We start from the raw sequence: 17,118 nt of genomic DNA, 5'->3' as shown, positions 1-17,118 counted from the left end.
AAGAGATTCCAAAGATAAAACTCTGTGTTTTACATTACACATTTGAAATAAATACATAATGTAGTCCATAGCCAAAAACATACTGGCTTAATTTCGAGAAGAAATTATTGCAGAAAAATAATTTTACAATGACTAAGTCAAAAGCTTGATTAATCATTTGCTTTAGGATTGTGTTTTTATTTTGTTTTCACATTTACAGTTCTTTCAAGAATATTTTGACTTTGCTACTTATAAATCATAGAAAAATTATTAAAGAAAACTAATTCAAAAGGTTTCTTACTATCAGTCTTTAAACACCTAAGTGTTCAAGGTTACACTGATCTGTTAGAAAAGCCAGGGTTACAAATTTTTTCCAGTACATTTAAGGACATATGTCAGATAATTTGAAAATATAGTGCAAAAGCCCACCATCTCAGTATTACTTAGAATTTCCTTTTCAGTTTAAAGGAAAATCAATCATTTGCAAAAGCATACGGAGACAAAATAGTTAAGACTGGATTGCATTTTTAATTCTAAGTGATTCACCTTAGTTTTACTGAATAAATAAATCTAAATTCAACATCTCATAACAATAAATTAAGTATTTAATAGAACTCACAGCAAATATCAAGGCACACAACAATTTAATTTATTGCTTTCCATTTGTAGGTTCCAAAATGTCAATAATTGGACTTCATAACTTCCCCCTGAAGAAGGCAACTTTTTTTTTAAACAGAGAATTTGAGTAAGAAGTAAGAAATCCACATGGTAAAGTACCGAATAAAGCCAAGATTCCATGCTGCGATACTACAACACTGAATGCCTATTCAGTGTTCTGCCATTTTGCTTCTATTTTTTGGTACAGCAGTAATGTTAATAAATTCCTACTAAGCCATGGAGACCAACTACAGCTATTAGAAACTGACAATAGGGTACACAAGTTAAAAGAAAAAGGCCAGCCAAACCCTATCACAAAAAGATGTCCTACAGCAACATCAGCTTCATTAGATTATTTCAGGTCCTCAGTCAGCCTAGGAAGATGCTCTCTATATACTAAATGCAATTCTCTTCTGCTCTCACACAAAACATGAAAACCTTCTTTACACCCAATACTTTGAACACTTTCAAAGCTATTACTTAGTTTTTAGAATTCAACCAAAGAATAATACAAAGCCTGCCCTGCCATGGTTTATGGATGACTGCTTCTCCTCCATACTTCCCATACCATCATGTTGTGCTTTCAGGCAGCACCTTCAGGGGAAAACATCCCAAGTCAAAACAGAGAGTAGCAGGATACAACAGTCATAAAACAGTGGAAGCAATATCTAGTTCTCAATTAACATTCTGAACCTATCACTTTTTCTTGGATTTTTTTTTCTGAATATAAGAACTAGAACCAATTTGCCCCAGATCATGGACAGAAAAAGACAGGCTGTTTAATAATTCATCCAGCAGTTGAAAAATTCGAAAAAATCACAACTACACTGTTATTACATAAAAGCCAAAACCATGCAATACCTCTAGTTCACTTGTTACCTTAAGTTATGAAAATAACCACCAGACTTGAACCACTCACCTTTGACACACTGTTAAAAGGATCCAGGCAGTGAAAGGCAGGACTCTCCAACAAAGTTCTATACACCACCACCTGAAACAACAAACATGTACTTTAGTTCTAGCACTAAACTTAGAACATTTCCAAATAGGTAATTTAGCTTTCAGGCTGTCAAAGCCTCCTATGAGATGCTGAAGAGCAGGCAGAATGGCTTGAACTTGATCCACTTGTTTAGCATAAACAGACCCCATCTTCATATTTAACTTCTCTCAATGAATACAAGCTGATTGTAACCCCAAACAATCCAAACTACATACAAGTTAAGTCTTCATAATACAGAGAAAAATCAATCAAGAAACAGAATTTAAAATTCAGCCTAGTTTTAGAAAGACTGTATTTTACAAAGCACCATTATTTACTGTTTCCTTCACTTTTGTATTAGTTTAACTTGACTGTACTTTCTAAGAAAAAGAAAATGTCTCTCCGTGTGGAAAAGAGGTACAGCAACAAAAGCATAGCCATGAGTTTTGTGGGGCAGTGAAGTATTTCCATCCAGAAGGCCCTCACACACACAGATGTGCAATTCAGCTGGATTGCTACCACATGTGGCTCGAAGCCTTCTGGCATAAGAGATGGTGACCCAATGAGAGAGCTCTGACAGCAGTGGTGAAACTTGTCAAAGGGTCACAGAACCACATTCAGGGAAATTCTGGCTGGATGTAAAGAAGGCACAAGTGCGGCCAAGCACAGCCACATACACCCTGTGATGCGATGGGCCTTCTTCCTGGGAGAGTCTCAAATTCCACTGAACATGGCCCCAGGTACAGCCTCAGCCTTGATAGAACATGCATGGCTTGTCCAGAGGTCCCTCCTGGCCTCCACTGTTCTGTTAAGTATTTCAAGCCACCAAAGAAACCGTTCAGAAGAGAGGTCAAAGTATTTAAACACTTGTTTCTGTTTTTTAATGACCCTTCTAACTCCACAGATGTCTGACAAAATCAGGCTGTGTCAACCCATTAAGATCCAATTCATAAGGATGAAAAAAATTCTCAGCAACTTCTTGTGCTGCAGCCTCTATCTCATAAGGACAATGTGTTAAAACCCCTACACAACCCCTGGCCACTCCTGCACAAATGTTTCTGTTCAGTCTTTTCTGAAAAAGCTCCAAGCAGTTGTGACTCTACAAAAGCCTCCTATGAAGAAATTAACTTCAAAGGAGCAAGTCACCCAGTGATCCCATGCACGATAACGAAGTGAGGGGAGAATAAATAGTATTGACAAAGGTACTATAAGTGCCTTACACAAATGTTTCAAAGTGAGATTTACTCTCCCATTAATTAATAGATGGAGTAAGAGAACTACTAAAGTCACAGTTTGACAAACATTTAAACCTAAACATATTGTCAAGGGGTAAAGAACACGAGACTCCCTGACCCTCAGCTCCTACAAGTTCACCCTTTAGTCCCCAGCAAACTGCAAGAGACAACAAACTGTTGCCAGCCCTCCTGAAAAACACACAAGATTTAAAAAAAAATAAATGAATAATGGAGGATGGCAAATTATGAGAAAATGTTATTCCAACAGAAGAGCCTCCTGATTCAGCTCACCACCTGAATGAAGATTTGCCTGTGAGAGCAGAAAGCAGACTCAAGGGTGACCAAACCCTTCTCCTCTTCCTGGTGATGGCTGGAACAGCTGCTGTCCCACCTGGGTTTCCAGTGTTCTGCAGACTCAGACCACAGGCAACAACGCTTTGCTGTATCAATTTTTCTAACCAATTACAGACCTTAACTGTGTTCCCACTGAGAACTGCTCTATTGAAATTGCAGGACAGATATAAAGTAAATGGGAGAGAGGCTTTAATAAATGAAGCAACATTAAAACCCCAAGGCAGAGCAGATCTACTTTCCTGCTGGCTGAATGTTTTGTAGTACGTGTTTTTCTCCTGTCAATAATACAAGGATATTTTTAATATTAAGAGCTAAAAAAGAGAAAATAAACATCTCCTCGTTTTTTTGGTACAAGATCTTCTGAATAGTACTATCTTTCCTTGTCCTACCTCACAAATCATCTACTGCTCATTACCATCTATCACTGAAGTGCTGTACCAAGCCTCTGATTTTGCTAGGGCATTTTTGTTTTCCTTAAAGAAAAACACAATAGCTCCCTTAATTATTGCTTCCACCTTCACAAATGCACACTTGCAAATAGAACATATGTTTGAAAGTGAGCTGGAAAACAGCACTATTCATCATCAATACCTGAAAAATGAGCCGTGTATTTATTAGTCAAATAGAGAAGTACAGTTGGAAAAAAAAAAAAAAAAACAGTCCAAATTTCATCTGAACGCGTAAGAAAAGAATGAGTCATGTGTTTATCTCAACATAACAATGCTAACTTCCTTCTGTAGAGTGAGAATGGTTTTATTTTGGCAGCTCAATTAAAACACATTGAAAGTAGTTTGGAATGTTAATGGTGATAGTGCAAATAGTCAAAGGAAGAAGATGCACAAAAAACCACCACTCCTAACAACAGTCATATTGAAATAAAACTCTGTTAAGCTAACAGACACACAAGCACAAGATGCAGATTGGTCTCTGTCCTCTTTGGGTGCAATCCTGTTGCCTTGTGAGCCCATTTTCTATTTTTCTCATAATGAAAATCTTCACTTGGCTTTGGAAGAGCCAGAGGAAGTTTTCTGCAAGGAGTCACACTAACAGTCACTTCCCCAGGGGAGAAGTCAATTTCCATCACACACCCCCACAGTCCAAAGCTTTGCCAAAACGCTGTGAATTGCCAAGTGACACAAACTCAGGATGGAAACCCACACCTCAAATATTTGAATTATATTTAAAATGTTCCTTTAGAATGTGTTCCTTGACACAATCCTCAGTTACAGAAGTTCAGGACCTTTCTTTTCAAGGGTCAAAAAATAGTAACAGCAGTTAGGGTTTGCGACTGCCTGCCCCCAGGCAGAGTTTGCACCACACATGCAGTTTTCTGGTTCTCCTGCTAGGTCCTACTAGCCAGCAATAGAAAGAAATATTTGATAGCATAGACATTCTGGGGAATGAATTGTTAAATTTTGAGTTGAGTACAAAATTATTTTGAATCACCTTCAAAAGCCTTGCAGCACACTGGACTTAGCGTTCACCCAAAAGACAAACTGGCGCAACATCGGAAACTCGGGAAATCAAGTCAACAACTTTTTTTTGGAAGTCAGCAAAGCAAACAGAGGCACAGAGATGGGCATGGGCATACTCCAGTGGTATCCCCAGTGCCCATCACTTCTGGACCATTTAGCACCATGTCCATTTGCCACGCCTCACTCAATGCATCTACTGTTGGAGCAACGTCAGCCCTGCTGCATGTGAAATGCCAGGGCTCCTTAGCACTCCTGAGTCTCCCCACACCCTACACTTCCCCTGAGGCCCAGAGCAGAGGAACAGAACACTATGACAAGGAATAGGAATGGCAGAGTATAGAAACTGGATGAACATGGGATTACAAATGCACAAAGCAAAAAGACAAATTTATCTGTCTTCAACAGTAACTTTAGTCACTCATTTGCTTTCTAAATCAAGGTCTTCCAAATACAAGGACTATAAAGGTTCCACAGTAAAAAGCCTTTGTCAATAGTCAGAAATAAGAGTTTGAATTTGATGTTTGGAAACGAGTACCAGAAGGTAAATATCAATAACATCTAACATAAGAACATTATTATAAAGGTTACTATCTCACAGAATAAATTAGTGGTCTTACAATGATTACATTATATGAAACATCCACAGTTATTAACCACCTCTCCTTTCACTAATAGCTCTAATGTGCCCCATTTTCTTTATCTCCATGGCTAAAATCCAGATTCAGCCTTACAGCAACAATTTCTATGACAATTCTCTCAGGCTCTCTTCCCAATACCCAACCACCTCCTATTTAAATTCTGACATGAAATTGCTAAAATAATCTCTTTGATACTTAATATGCTAATACACAAGAATGATCTGACCATAAACCTGTACTGCACAGAGTGGGAATTTTAACTCCAATTGACATATTACTGGTGACCTTCTGGAGAACAAATGAAAAGCATCACATTAATACAAATTCTCCTGTGGAGAAGATCAAGTTGGCAATCTGCCAGTTCATTACACCATCTAGCTTCACTCCAACATTAAATATTGCCTTCCTTTGTAATTGACTGAAATACACTGGAGCAATTGCAGGTAACCACTTTGGGCTATTAAAGTATTCCATTAAGACTTCTCCATTAGGCAGATATTTCAAAAGAAGTTACATTAAAATAGGCTATGTTCAAAATATTTTAACTATGCAGACAATTGGGCAAGCACGATCCAGTTCCATGGAGCAGCAGACAGATCAGCCTAAGCACTCAAAAGCTCAGTGCCTGAATTTGCTTAAAGGGAAAAGAAACCCAACAAGTTTTTTAATACTCTAGTATACTCTTTGTATTTTAAACCTCCTAGTCATATACATTTCTCAAAACTCACTTAATATTACCTTTTTCTACAGCTAAGGAAAAGGGTTATGTTAAAATAGTAATACACTTTCAGAGTCAGTAGGAAACACGGAGAAAAGAAAAAGGAAAATTGACTTTACATCATATTTCAGGTTTCAAAAAGGCAGCAAATTAAAACACTGCATTACGATATGTAGAACATTAAAAAAAAAAAAACACAAAAGAGTTAAAATCCTTTCATACCATATAGTCTGTACAACTAAGCTTTTCTTCTCTAAAGACTGTGGTTCCCTAACAGTGAGGAAGCAAGTGAAATGAGGCACAAGAAAAGGTTCGCTGCCTTGCTTGCAGAAAAGACTGCGAGATACTTAAAACACTGGGAAATATTTGAGCTCGTATGCCAGCTATAAAAATGGGACTATCCCTTGAACCAAAGACAAATTTCTGTGTTTAAATGGCCTCTTTTAGGCAGTCCAGGTTTGGAGACATCACCAGAGGTTGCACAGGTTACTCTAAGAAATTCATGTTTCTATTGAACAGCACACAGGCAGGAGGTTGTGCATCTTCTCTGTGCTCCTGCCTGGATGGAAGAGCTGCCGTGCACCTCTGGCCATGCTGTCTGTATCGAAGAGAAAGCAGTTAGACACGTATCATTGGTCCTTCAAACAACTCTTTCTTCTTTAAATAAACATATACTTGGGGGGGAATAGGAAGAGAAATGCAGCTAGAGAAAATATGCATGGCTCACACTTTAATCACACATAATTAAAGAATCTACACTGACTTGTATTTTCACGTAACTCCTGCAGTAAAATGCGTATTCTCTGGAGTACATATTTCCAAAAAAACAAGAATATTTTTTGACATATATTTGCACAACCACCTGATATACTCATGACACACAAGTAGTTGGTAGTTTAAATAAAATCAGTATTTAAAATAAATACTGTCTTTCAAAACCTAGCTGCCATTGCAAGCTTCCTATTTATTGTATGTCTATCCTCCAATCACTTGCATGACTAGCATCTTTTTAAACTGGAAAGGAATGAGGAGGGAAACATCTGTTAGTGGATGCATCTACTGAGATTTCTACAACATATATTGTACAAATTCACATTATTTTAAGAGAAATCACATGCTTTTTACATTCTCTAGCTCTTCCCCCAAAAGTCTGAGCTACTAAAAAACCTAAATACTGATAACAAATTACTACCTAAACTCATTGCAATATGCAATTTTTAAAATTCCTGGACTAAGCAGGATTTTCTATCTTGATACCTCCTGATAATGACCTAATTCATATTTGATTATGTTGAGCTGCAAACTTCTGTAGCAGTCCCTGCATGAGAAGAACAACAAAAAAAACGATAAAGCACAGTCGAAAAATCATGAATGGGTTGCCAGAAAGCTTCCCCAACAGGAAGGCCATGAACTCTGAGAAGACATGCAATATTGCAGTCTCAAAACCAAAAAACCCCCATGACCAAAACCCCACATATCTGTTGTTCAGACCAAAAATCAAGCACCCAAATAAGTGCAAGCTGTGACCAGTTACTCTGCAAGCTGAAGGAAGCTCACAACAAAGGTGCTGTGCCAACATCATAGCTCCCAGTTTTTTAGCATTCTTATTCAAGAACTATCAGCAAAAAGAGAAGTATTCAAACTCCATTTTACATCAATCCCCTATTTTTCCTTCTTTATCTGCAGTAAGAAAACAGAGCTTGCAACCTTTCTTATTTTCTTCCTTTAAGGGTTTACAAGCTGGCTCTGTAAGGATATGGATAAACACCCCTTAAGCCCACATAGGAGAAGCAACAAAAATCTTGATTCATGCTTAGGACAGCTCTAACCACTTCAAGAACCCTTACAAATGTACGTGGAAAGACCTGCATTGCCAATTATAACTGCCAATAACCACAGATATGCAGAAACTGAACTGTATGTACCAAAGGTGTTCTTAAACTTTGTCTCACAGTGTCTCTAGGGAAAGGAAAGGATTAGATTTCAGCCCTAGGTAATACTTCACTAAGTGAGCTTCTTGAGCCATGGTTTGAGCATAAGAGTTTTTTGGTTTCCTTAATAGGACGCTTTATTATTCAAATTACAAATACCATTTTTAGAAACATCTTAGCAGCGATCATTAGTAAGAATTTCATAAACTAGTGCTTTAAACAAACAGTTTAATAACTGGCTCCATTTGAGCTTCAGCCTTTTTCTTATCAATAATTTAATACTTTTTTTGTAAAAACTGTACAACAGTCTTTTCCATTGAATATAAAATCAGCTCAGAATTTTTGAGGATGACCCCAGTGGTTAGCAACTTACCAGCCCCAAGCAGCTCCTTCACAAATCTGTTTTTCCTATTGCATCTTTATGTAAAACATTTTAAAGGCAAAGATGTATACAAGCCACTGAATTATACCAGTTCTTCCAAACCTCACTACTAGAGTCAGAGCTTTTAACTCAATACCTATGGATTTCAGGACTGTGGAAGATGACTACAAGCAGCATGTTAATACACTTTTCAAAGAAATCTAGTAATCTGCACACGTAGATTACTGAAAATTAACTCCTCCACTGGAAAAAGATTCACAGATGCCTTTTAGAGAACTGAAAACCACATATTCCAATGAATTAGCTACCACAAGAGAATGTGACATTAACTCAGTATCAGAGAAACACTAGGCAGACACAACTGGTTACCACTCATGGCTAAGACGACAAACACTTGAAATAAGCAAAAATATCTCACAGTTACACAGTTTGAGATGATTTGCTTTGGGGTGAGATGTAACAGAAAATGGACTGTACCAGGGGCCACAGAGGGTCAAGTAAGGCAGACTTAGCCTTCTGGCAATTCAAGTTAAAGGCTGACTGAAATCCTTATTAGAGTTTCTATTCTGGTACATTATTCATTCTTTCTTAGTCTGAAGAAAATTTTCCCTATGTGTACATTGAACATAGCACTGTTTGAATTTAAAAGAATACTACCACTACTGTTTTTGTGCTAAAATATATGGCAATGGTGATTTTAAGAGGGTTAGGGTCAAGGTCAATGTCTGACTTTGAAGCCACCAGGCAGATACAAAGAACTAGAGGAAATGCACAGAGTAGATTGTGACTAATGTCTTCAAGAAAACCACTGTCAGAAACTTCTTGATAGCTCAAACTGCAAAGTGGCACGTGGTTAATTTATGCTGACAGAACAAGGCATGGCTTGGGCACTCCCCAGCAAAAGCTGCCATCAGCAACAGCTGTCATTCCCCACACCTGAGCAACAGCCATCATTCCCTACACCTGAGCCCGTTTGCTGAAGGTATCTCTGTTTTATCCTTCCTCCAGATGCTCAGCCACCAAGAATAAGGATGCTCTAGGCATTTCTGTCCAAGCAGAGTATCTGACACTGAAGACTTTGCAAGCTCTGCCCTATTCTGCAAAGGCAAACTGCATCTGAAGTACTGACAGCATGAACGAGCCACTTGACTTGGACAGGACAGCAGAAAGAAGCCCAGGCTCTCTGGGCCTCAGGTGAAGAAATCTATGACAACATCAGCTGAGGGAGCAAGCTGAAGAAACCTCTCTAAACCACCACCATCAAGAAGAGCGGAAAACTACTGCTTACTGAAACTTAGTATTTCATTTACAATGCCAAAAAGCACAGGGCTGAAGAATCCACATAATCAGACACTAAACTAGAATGAGTGCAATAGTAAAATTGAGGTGGGGGGAGACCACTCAACAAAAAGTCCCTTACTGACACCAGATTAGGCTCAAATAATATCTGGTTTTAGTACTCAGTAATGCTTGGACAAAAATTATCTTCTTTGGGAGGAGCAAGGTATTTTTGCCACAGTTCATTTGCATATCAAAGGTTGTGAAAAACTGGTATTTCAGATTTTAAGTTTTTCTGAGTGTCCTCTGATGATGTAACTGATGAAAAACAACAAAGTTCAAGTTGCAATAACCTGCAGAAGGTTCAAGTACAAAACTACCACACTAGAGGTTCACATCTAAGAGCCAAAGGGAACTGGAAGACAAACACATGGAACTTTGAAGTGGTTTTGCCACCTATACAGCCTGCTAGGTGGTACAGTGGCCATTCTCTTTGAACATGGCAGAACAGCAGTCCCCAAAATCTCCACGTTCATCGTGCAGAACAAAGATCCTTAGATTTATGTTGCCTTTTGGAAATAATGGCCACGTTGCTTGGACCTCCACTTCCTAAGAACACAATCCCCGCAAACACCTGGTTTTTCTTCCAAGTTAACCATCAGAAAAGCAAGTGAAGCAGTTTTTGCCTGAACCACGCAAAAACTTTGCTTTAGGTTGGCAACAAGAGAAGTGTTAATGCAGCTTTGGTTCCATCACAGCACACAGCAGCTCTAGCCGCAGGCTGTGCTGTTACTGGTGTTTGGAAGATAACTAGGCATTCCAGAATCTCATCATACCCAAATAAAATTTGGCAACAGCCTACCTTCTGAAGTTTTTAGCACTGATTTTTTTCCCCTTTCATGTCTTGTACACATTTGATGGTGTCTTATTCTACTCATTTTAATCACAGCAGTTCAGTGGCAGACTACAAATGAAAATGCAATAGAAACATCGCAGGCCCTGTAACAATAGTCAAAACAAAGATTTCTTATGGCAGCTGTCAAATTAATGACATCTCCAAAGCTATCTAAATACAGTATCTGGGCAGAAATCCAATTATGTCAATGCTGTCTGAATACCCCAAAAGAGAGTCCTACTGGGGTTAGAAGTGGAAATAATTTTAAGCGCAGATTAGCTACATAAGCAGCTCCACTCTTGAAACCAGAACAAGGGAACAAAAACCTAAAGGCATGACATTTATCTGGATGCAAGGGAGAGGGGAAAAGGAACTGTTAGACATCTGGCAAAAGGTCAAAGCCAATTACCTTGTCCAAATTTGCCCCCAAGATAATAGCTTCCAGGCCCACTTCTTTGAAAAAAGACATATTGACTCAAGTAATAACAAAGATTTCTGCTTATCTCTCCATCCTCAACTACCATTTTGGTTTTTCCAAAACTTCTTTTTCCAACAAAACATTAACAGCAGTAGTATAACACCTGAGAAGAACAAAATAAATTTACCTGAAGTCCACACAGAAGAAAATAATATTCTCCCTCATTTTTTTAACTTAAGAGTATGACTTCTTGCTGCTTTACTTAAATCATTTCAACCTCTGATTTCCCTTTTTCTTTGGAAGTATGTACTACTGCCCAGTTATGTGCCAAATTCTATTTACTAACCCTGCATCAGGATTCTGTTTATTTGTTGTTTTAAAACAGATAAAGATCAAGGAGAAAGGGAAATAGTATTTTAATTCAACTAAGAAATAATGAGGATTTTTTTCTTTCTTTGCAGGCATATTAAAATATAAGTTCACCTGTTTTTTAAATGAAGCTATTCAAGAGACTGCTATGAAACAAAAGAAAAAAACTGCCAAATAACTGAAGCAATATATGCTGATTAGTAAATGCATTCTACCTAGAAAGCCTTATCTCTATTATGAAGAGATGAATAAACCTTTAAATACAAGTATGATGATCAAAAATAGGAGACTGGTTTAGACAAAGTTTCTTGAACTGATCTGTCCAGAACATTTTCAGTGGTAAGGATATAATTCACTATATATATATATTGCAAGTGCTTCTGGTATCAAGACAGCACAAAATTCAGGAGAAAGCAAAGCATTAATTATTAATGTGGCTATATTTAGGACTGTATATTCCAAGCCTGTGCTTTTTCACCAAAACTCACACAATTAGAGGTGGGTATTTTTTGTTTCCATTTGGTTTTTTCCCCTGAATACAGTCATTAGCAATACTCAGAAAAATCTGAAAACAAGAAACTATCTTGGTCAAAATCTGGTATATCCTAGAGTATAGAGCTAATTCAAAAAGAAATTCAAAGAAATACCTAATACACAAATGCAGGGTTGCGCTCCAGAACTCAAGACAGCCGTAATTCAAAAGCAATACCAATGAAGAGCAGCTACATTTTCTTAGAGCACTTAGTCTCGAAATTGCTTTTCAGAGGTATTCACAGACACCTTTTTGCAAGGTAGCAATTTTTGCTGTTACCAGTTTGAACAAAATTCAGATCAGTAACCCATATGTTTTCTGCTGTTAAAGCATAACAGAATATCAGACACAATAATTTTAACTAAACTTCTAAACTAATAATAACCTAATTTTATTTACATATAATATACCATTAATATACTGAAAATATACAGTTTATAAATATATATATGTAAATATACAGTTAATTGAAAATATCTCCCAACTGAATCATGCAGTCAATGAGCCTGTCAGAAGCAATTTGACAAAGCCCAGAACAAAAATCTTTAGCTACAATTTTACTCAACTTCTTTTTTTTTTTTTAAGGGTATATTCAATCAATCTATTTGTTTCCAGTTTTGTATGAGATTTAATTTTTGCATTTGCTCTCTACAACAGACTGAGCACAGTACCATGAATCCTCCTTCATGTCACAGAGGCACTGGAAATCCAGTCAAATCCAATTACTACTCCATTAGGTCTCATTTAAATCCCATACGGTATGACAATAAACTGAATGAAATGAGAATCAGCACATTTTTCAACCATCTTTATAGTATGACATAGATGGCAATCACAGCTTTGAAATAAAATTTCATTTACAAGAAAGAAAATTCAGAGCTACCTTTCTCTGCCTGGCATTTCAGAAACACTTGGGAAATGCCTCTTCTTCCCACCATCCCTTGAAGAAGCCAGTTGCTATTTCATAGTTCTCAAACAACTGTTCCTTCTGCTTGTGGCAGAGAAATTGGTCCTGGTCCCAATGCTCAAAACATATGTCAACCATAACAACAACCACCAGCTGAATTCAACATTTACTCCAATGGTGTCCCAGTTCTCATTTTCTTGTTTGTTAGGGTTTATTTTATTTTGTCTGTTGTTTTTTAAAGATTTCCTGGGTAAGGAACCCTTGACACAGGGTTACTTCATGTTGGAAAACAGGGAGGGGAGGTCAAAGCAAAACCTGCCCACTCTAAAGGGTACTGAAAAGATGATGAAAATTTTAAAAATTAGCTCTTACCCTATCTGGATTTTCAAAATTATCACTGCTAAATATTTCATAAATTTAGACAACTTTCAGAAGCTCTGAATACTTCACCACTTTAGTGCAGTTTATTTATGGATATATAATAATAATGTCCCTCTCTCCACACAGTATTTCCCAAGCTCATCCAACTACCCAAATATTTATAGATGTCGAAGTCTGTTCTTTCTATTGGGAACCAAAAAACAAAAGAAAACAAAAAATCCCTCATTTGTAGTAGGCAGTCACAACAGTCAAAGTTCTCTCTGAAGAGCCTTGTTGAATAGCTCTTTCTCAATAGCTAACCTGACTAAATCATCTTCCTCATGCAGGCTAGAAATCAAAATGTCATGCTGCCATTTAAACACATGATCTGTTGCTAAAAAACAAAAGCCAAGAAAACATATGCTGTCCACTTTCAAACACACATGCCAAACACTTTGTTTCTAGTACAGAAAGGCTCAAAGAACAGACTTCTAAATATTTCAGTCATTTCATTAAACAATTCTAGTTACAGTTTTATTAAATTTTGTTCTTTACATGCCTACTGACAACCTGAGAAACAGATAAATTCCAGGCTGAGAGAGAGAGGATGCTGATGGGGGGAGGGAGGGTAATTAAGTAATTTCAAGGTTGGTACTCCAATTCCACAATTAAAATGGAAAGATCTAGGCCAGAGCCTCCTCGGTGCAGAGGAGATTAAAAGACAGTAACAGGAGGCTGGGGTTTGGTTTATTTTCCTTTCTGCGACAAAAACAAAAGGCAGAGGCATTTTTCCATGCATATTTCTCAGTCACATTGACTTCTCTGGTGCATTTCTATGGTGTTTTCTGCATACACTTTAAATAGGCTTTATCAACCTGCAGGAACAGAAGCTTCACTAACAGAAATAGGAAGATACTGGCTTCATGATCTGAACATCTTTGCCTAAAAATTAAGCTAAGAGTATCATCACTGAGTTTTTAAAAACTAATAAAGATCTGAAAACACTAAATTGTACTTGTATACTTAAATAATTTCAAAATTCCTGCTTAATTTCAAAGGAGGCAGAACAATTTCCTCTCCTTTCTGCATGATTTTAATTATATTGGTTTTCTTTGTAATTTACCATTCCTTTCAGTAGATTATGATGGCAAATATGAATCCTATAACAAGAATAGATCCTTTAGGGACGTTACACATCTCAAGCTGCAAAAGAGCACAAACATCCCACCTGCTTCAGAACACAAAGTCTACAACATGAACCCTAAGAGCAACAGTCTCAAAAACTCACTGTTAATTGCTAAAGCATGCACACAATTTTTCTCCAAAAAACTAGTTCTAACAACCTTTCCTTTAAATCAGCAATATCAAAATGCCACAAGTGCTTTCTTCCTGACAAATATGAAGTAACAGTTCCCAGTAAAAATTTAGTCTTTTCAAAACTAGAACCTACCTACAGACTGTGAACATATCAAGTGCTCAAATTATAGCTACTGAAATTTTAGAAGCACTAGGTACCTTAAGAAAGCAGTACAACAAGCTTCAAGTTCTTAGCACATTTGACATATGGTGGCAAACAAAAAAAAAGTTTAAAAAATCAACCCAGGAACAGACATGCTGCGTGAACAGGACTCAAAATTTTGGTGATGTTCCAGGAATCAGAAATAAACCTACCATGACAATACAAGATCAAGGATAAAAAGCATGATGCATCATCTAGTACTGGTTCTGACACCATAAATGGGGTACACCATTCATTCATTCCTTTGCAAAAAAAAAAAAACTTATTCTCACCTTGTATTTTACCAGTAACTTTACATGTGCAAACTTCTTTCCATCAGAATTCTTATATTTCCCGCTGATAACAGGCATTAATGAGCTCAAAAGGAGTAAATCAATATTCAACATTACAAAAATATCCAAAACAAAGCAACTCAGGGCAATTTATTTTTATTAAAGACATATTACTATCTTACTTTGTGAGATACAATAGTACAGAACAGAAAAAAGAGCAACCCTTCAGTGGACATACCAACCAAAATTTCTAGCACAGGTTTCTATGCCCATGTAACAAATTTTTGAAGTAGATAGCGCTCAGTTATCAACTGTAAGGATAAATGTTACACACTTTACTTAGTTTGCGTTTCAGAAGCCAGTTTTATCTTTGCCACCTAAAAAAGCTGGCTGGCCTCACCACAGAAACATGACTCCTGTGCAGAATACAACCTGATGGGAGCTTCAAAATGAGCACTTGGGGTCTGAGCACCAAACTCAAAACTGTCACATGGCAAAAATGCCTCCCGTTTGAATAAAGTTTGAAGGAAGAAACACCTCAAAGGAGGAGGGTACTGCTTCTTTGTCCAGCCTTTCCATGTCCCTACAGGCAAAAAACCTTCTCTTTCCTATCTGCTCCTATCTCCCTGGAGCAGAGAGGCAGGAGAACTGTGTGGACCTGCTACTTGAAGACAACTTACACTGGTGAGCAGAAGAGTAGATAATCCTGACTTGAGCACCAGCTTTAGAAAGTTATTGGCACATATTTATCAGTCAAATTTATAATGTCAAAGAATAAGCCATTAGACTGATACACACACATCCACAAACTTTGAATGGCATCTTGTGTACCTATACAAAAGCTTTACCAAAAAATGGAATGAGATCATGGGGTCCTCAAAGTCAGAGTCACAAGATTTCTGTTATTCTCAGCAGGGCAGGATTTCTCCTCCCCCCATCTCAAATGACTGACTCAGGCTAATTACCACCAAATGTTATGAAACAATTCTTCACTAAAAAACCCAACCCTAAACAAAACAAGCCAACCACACACATCTATCATTTCAAAGAAAATTTGCAGAACCAGAAGTATGTGTAAATTGATGGCCTAAGGGCAGCAAGAATTCTGCTTCAGGTCTACAGAGCTTCTCCAAACAGTACCAACACGTAAACGAGATTACAAATCTACCATGGCTACATTTTGATTGCTAACACATGCTATCATATCTTCCTTAGTGCCATTACCTGCTATATCTACCAAGCAATAAAACTTGGATGGGCAAGCAATCACAATTTTATTTCAGAATTGCTCTTTGCTGGTGTTTTCAAAACAATAACATGGATAGCAGATATAGTCTTTTAGTAAGTGGCTAGTAAAGATAAGTCACATGAGAAGGTCAAGTAGTGAAAAAGAAGATGAAGAAACAAGACAAGAACAGCCAAAATGTTAGAGGAACACTGAAAGAGACGAACAAATGTTTTAAGCAATTAGCAAATCCCTTCACAGACAGGGAAGGAAAAATACACACAGAAGACCTGTGCAGAGCTTAGTTTTAACTTGACCTGGTGACAAACAACCACCAATTATTACAGTATTCAGAACAATTCGATAGAAAATGAAGGTTGGCTGGTAATATACTCAGAACAAACACTGGTTTTGATGCACTGAAATTTCTGAGATAATACATTCAAGAACATTTATACATAATAAAGGAAACACATGTCACCTGCAGTGACCATTACACCAAAAGAGCTCAGGTTTTAGCTAGGGCTTTGTATTTGACAGTTTAAAGTCCAATTCTGAAAGATAAAACAAAATGCTAACAAATTCAAGTCAGTCTTTCAGAAAGGGAAGAACTGAGGAGATGTTTGTTGCTAATTCTGGTCCAAGTGAGAGACACATGACGAAAAGTTCAGCATAAAGGGATTCTTCAAATGGCTGACTACGTGTTCCATTTTGTGATTTTTCCCAAGTGTTTCTTACCTAGATTTTCTTAAATATATGAATATATAAAGAATTTCTAGAAAAGTTGGAAGAAGAGTTTTGAAACAAATGTATAAAGAAAGAGGACTATCTAACAAATTCACAGTGTACTAACACCCCTCTTAAACCATTCCAAAACCAGTTTCTATATGAATGTCAATTTGAGAAGTCTATTGCCATTCTGACACAAAACCTTTCAAAATTGTTTGTGCATAAAGGAGGTGAAGTTAAAAACTCTAAAATGTCCTTTATTTTAT

At 37.2% G+C, this 17,118-nt stretch overlaps 1 protein-coding gene across 2 annotated transcripts in view; it reads right to left on the bottom strand.

The window, feature by feature from the left end:
- Nucleotides 1–17,118, bottom strand: part of NCK2 (NCK adaptor protein 2) — an 84,223-nt gene that overhangs the window by 50,878 nt on the left and 16,227 nt on the right. For both annotated transcript variants that reach the window (XM_005487968.3, XM_026794036.2), the window contains exon 2: nt 1,556–1,627. The gene's annotated coding sequence lies outside the window, so the exon portion shown is untranslated. The remainder of the gene's footprint in view (nt 1–1,555; nt 1,628–17,118) is intronic.

Source organism: Zonotrichia albicollis, chromosome 2 (assembly GCF_047830755.1).
Source record: "Zonotrichia albicollis isolate bZonAlb1 chromosome 2, bZonAlb1.hap1, whole genome shotgun sequence".
In the NCBI taxonomy this organism is placed as follows: Eukaryota; Metazoa; Chordata; class Aves; order Passeriformes; family Passerellidae; genus Zonotrichia; species Zonotrichia albicollis.
The sequence above is the reverse complement of the archived record's forward strand: the minus strand, read 5'-3'. Positions and strand labels throughout refer to the sequence as shown.